This window comes from Cherax quadricarinatus, chromosome 50 (assembly GCF_038502225.1).
Source record: "Cherax quadricarinatus isolate ZL_2023a chromosome 50, ASM3850222v1, whole genome shotgun sequence".
In the NCBI taxonomy this organism is placed as follows: Eukaryota; Metazoa; Arthropoda; class Malacostraca; order Decapoda; family Parastacidae; genus Cherax; species Cherax quadricarinatus.
The window spans coordinates 16,826,915-16,831,914 of record NC_091341.1 but is presented as its reverse complement, the minus strand read 5'-3'; the positions used below and the strand labels follow the sequence as shown (position 1 = coordinate 16,831,914).

The following is a 5,000-nucleotide window of genomic DNA, read 5'->3' as shown; positions in this document are numbered from 1 at the left end:
ACACTGCCATTACTACCCTCGAGGAATCAGCTCGAGCCGCTGCTTGGGTGTGTGGGGTGAGTCTGCCAAAGCAGTGATGATACTCCGTGAATAAGCTCTTGTGAGGACATGTCACCCTGGCTTAGTGTGTTGCACCGGTTCTGTTTGTTCTCTCTCTCTCTCTCTCTCTCTCTGCCAAAGAAAATAACACACTCAAGGAACCACACCCTGGTCCAAGAGACTATATATCAATAGAAGTGGCCGATAAGAGCTAAGGGGTGGGGCCAGGAGCCGTGACTCGACTCCTGTACACAACTAAGTCAGTACACCTTTCTCTTATCCTATAAACCTCTATTTCTGCCAGCACACAACCAGCATTACCCCTCGGTTCTTGGAAATGTAAATCTCTTCCAACTCCGCTGTCGGTTTGTATTTTATTGACAAAGGACAAGAACTACTTGGCACTAGTGCTCCTGTCCTCACCAATTCACTCTCATTTTGCAGAATCATAACCACGAAGCACTTAAAACTATTCGAAAGTCAATTTTTCACATTCCATAATCATTATTCAATCTGCGTCACCGGTCAAAAGCGTCAGAAAATTTAAACGAAAAGAGGAAATATCCCCACCATCTATGCCGAAAGAAATGTTGGCTTCTTAGTCAGGCAAGCACGGACAGTAGCACTCCTCCCGGAGAAGAAGCCCCTAACCCTGCATAATCACCTCACCAGTGACCCAGCGATGGTGAACTCTTCTATGGATTAAGTTAGGTAAGGTTCGTCAGGAAACAGGACAAGTGCTTCCCGACGCGGGTCTTAGTCATATGATAACCTACCACTTGAGCTTTTGATCAGCTGACCGAGACCTTCCACTGGCATACCGGTCCACCCCTTTAAAAATTATGGCTATGATTCTAACCAACTCAGCAATGGGTAGTGTGGTAATCGGCGGACAAAAATGCCCATAGCACTAATAAACAAAATCAAATTTTATTTCTCAATCAGCAGTTGATGGTCGCATGCCCAGAACGGCCTACCCTCCCTAGACAGAATTCAAGGTCTCTGCTGATACTCAAGCAGCAGCTGCAGCTGTGGCGGATGTACGAGACCTTCATCCTGATCACCCATCAAATGTTTAACCTTCAAAATGGAAGACCCCTCAAGGGAGGTTCCTTGACGCTGGTGATCTAGGGAATTGGATTTGTGCTCCGGTTCCCTGAATTGAGCCTGAATACCTTCTATCGCCCCCACATGCGCTGTATAATCCTACGGGTTTAGCGCTCCCCCATGATTATAATAATTTAAAATGAAGAAGTGTGTATGGTTTTTTGAAGTATTAGACAAATAATCAACTTTGAGAGCTTACTCCCCAAAAACTAAATTATGAATTACACTCTAAATTTTTCAAATAATATAACCTAAGTTTCTATATATTTTCCATAGGAAATAAGCTTTCTGTGGCGACTTTACCTAAAGGTCAAACAATGATGGGGGTTTACCTGGGGTTTACCTGGAGAAAGTTCCGGGGGTCAACGCCCCCGCGGCCCGGTCTGTGACCAGGGTATGGAAAAAATCTACATAGAGCAAAAAAAAATCTCCGATGAAACATCTTTGTTGACCAGTGTAACGGGCAGGTTAACCTGCCCGTTATGTTATGTGGTGCCCTCCACCACATAACATGTAATGGGCAAGTTAACCAGCTCATTATGTTATGTGGTGCCCTCCACCACATATCATGTAATGGACAGGTTAACCAGCCCATTATGTTATGTGGTGCCCTCCACCACATAACATGTAATGGACAGGTTAACCAGCCCATTATGTTATGTGGTGCCCTCCACCACATAACATAATGGGCAGGTTAACCAGCCCATTATGTGGTGCCCTCCATCACATAACATGTAATGGGCAAGTTAACCAGCCCATTATGTTATGTGGTGCCCTCCACCACATAACATGTCATGGGCAAGTTAACCAGCCCATTATGTTATGTGGTGCCCTCCACCACATAACATAATGGGCAGGTTAACCAGCCCATTATGTTATGTGGTGCCCTCCACCACATAACATGTAATGGGCAAGTTAACCAGCCCATTATGTTATGTGGTGCCCTCCACCACATAACATAATGGGCAGGTTAACAAGCCCATTATGTTATGTGGTGCCCTCCACCACATAACATGTAATGGGCAAGTTAACCAGCTCATTATGTTATGTGGTGCCCTCCACCACATAACATGTAATGGGCAAGTTAACCAGCCCATTATGTTATGTGGTGCCCTCCACCACATAACATGTAATGGGCAGGCTGGTAGCCTCCACACACACATACACACAAACACACACACACGTCAAAAAATTAGAGAAAGTGCAAAGGTTTGCAACAAGACTAGTCCCAGAGCTAAGGGGATTGTCCTACGAAGAAAGGCTAAGGGAGATCGGCCTGACGACACTGGAGAACAGGAGAGTCAGGGGAGACATGATAACGACATATAAAATACTGCGAGGAATTGACAAGGTGGACAGGGACAGGATGTTCCAGAGATAGGACACAGAAACAAGGGGTCACAATTGGAAGCTGAAGATTCATACGAGTCAAAGGGATGTTAGGAAGTATTTCTTCAGTCATACAGTTGTAAGGAAGTGGAATAGCCTAGAAAGTGACATAGTGGAGGCAGGAACCATACATAGTTTTAAGACGAGATTTGATAAAGCTCATGGAGCAGGGAGAGAGAAGACATAGTAGCAATCTGTGAAGAGGCGGGGCCAGGAGCTATGAATCAACCCTTGCAATCACAAACTGGTAAGTACAAATAGGTGAGTACACGAGTGAAGAGAGAGTTAGAGCCAGGAAAACTTAATCTTGGTTCTGAAGAAGCAGTGAATACAAGCGATCATGTAGCACAAACTCTGAATACTAAGTTGAAATAGGAACTGAGACAGAAATAAATTAGTGAGTAACAGAACAATGAACTGTAGAAGTAGCACTGGCATGGCGTGAAACATTTTTCTGAAAGTGCGCTAAATAACATAACTAGAAGGTAAAGTAGGCAGACTCATTCTCTCACAAACTTCAACACTGCCTCACACTAACATTGTCAACACTGCCTCACACTAACATTGTCAACACTGTCTCACACTAACATTGTCAACACTGTCTCACACTAACACTGTCAACACTGTCTCACACTAACATTGTCAACACTGCCTCACACTAACATTGTCAACACTGCCTCACACTAACATTGTCAACACTGCCTCACACTAACATTGTCAACACTGCCTCACACTAACATTGTCAACACTGCCTCACACTAACATTGTCAACACTGTCTCACACTAACATTGTCAACACTGTCTCACACTAACATTGTCAACACTGTCTCACACTAACATTGTCAACACTGTCTCACACTAACACTGTCAACACTGTCTCACACTAACACTGTCAACAATGTCTCACACTAACACTGTCAACAATGTCTCACACTAACATTGTCAACACTGTCTCACACTAACATTGTCAACACTGTCTCACACTAACACTGTCAACAATGTCTCACACTAACACTGTCAACAATGTCTCACACTAACACTGTCAACACTGTCTCACACTAACACTGTCAACAATGTCTCACACTAACACTGTCAACACTGTCTCGCACTAACACTGTCAACACTGTCTCACACTAACACTGTCAACACTGTCTCACACTAACACTGTCAACAATGTCTCACACTAACACTGTCAACACTGCCTCACACTAACACTGTCAACACTGTCTCACACTAACACTGTCAACAATGTCTCACACTAACACTGTCAACACTGTCTCGCACTAACACTGTCAACACTGTCTCACACTAACACTGTCAACACTGTCTCACACTAACACTGTCAACACTGTCTCACACTAACATTGTCAACACTGCCTCACACTAACACTGTCAACACTGTCTCACACTAACATTGTCAACACTGCCTCACACTAACAATGTCAACACTGCCTCACACTAACACTGTCAACACTGTCTCACACTAACACTGCCTCACACTAACAATGTCAACACTGCCTCACACTAACAATGTCAACACTGCCTCACACTAACAATGTCAACACTACCTCACACTAACACTGTCAACACTGTCTCACATTAACACTGTCAACACTGTCTCACATTAACACTGCCTCACACTAACACTGTCAACACTGCCTCACACTAACACTGTCAACACAGCCTCACACTAACATTGTCAACACTGTCTCACACTAACACTGTCAACACTGTCTCACATTAACACTGCCTCACACTAACACTGTCAACACTGCCTCACACTAACACTGTCAACACTGCCTCACACTAACACTGTCAACACTCTCTCACATTAACACTGGTAACACTGTCTCACACTAACACTGGTAACATTGTCTCACACTAACACTGGTAACACTGTCTCACACTAACACTGGTAACAGTCTCACACTAACACTGGTAACACTGTCTCACACTAACACTGGTAACACTATCTCACACTAACACTGGTAACACTGTCTCACACTAACACTAGAAACAATGTCTCACACTAACACTGGTAACACTGTCTCACACTAACACTGGTAACACTGTCTCACACTAACACTGGTAACACTGTCTCACACTAACACTGGTAACACTGTCTCACACTAACACTGGTAACACTGTCTCACACTAACACTGGTAACACTGCCTCACACTAACACTGGTAACACTGTCTCACACTAACACTGGTAACACTGTCTCACACTAACACTGGTAACACTGTCTCACACTAACACTGGTAACACTGCCTCACACTAACACTGGTAACACTGTCTCACACTAACACTGGTAACACTGTCTCACACTAACACTGGAAACAATGTCTCACACTAACACTGGTAACACTGTCTCACACTAACACTGGTAACACTGTCTCACACTAACACTGGTAACACTGTCTCACACTAACACTGGTAACACTGTCTCACACTAACACTGGT

At 44.1% G+C, this 5,000-nt stretch overlaps 1 protein-coding gene across 5 annotated transcripts in view; it reads right to left on the bottom strand.

Annotated features, from left to right (window-relative positions):
- Positions 1 to 5,000, bottom strand: part of Hsepi (D-glucuronyl C5-epimerase) — a 607,106-nt gene that overhangs the window by 491,399 nt on the left and 110,707 nt on the right. The window lies entirely within an intron of this gene.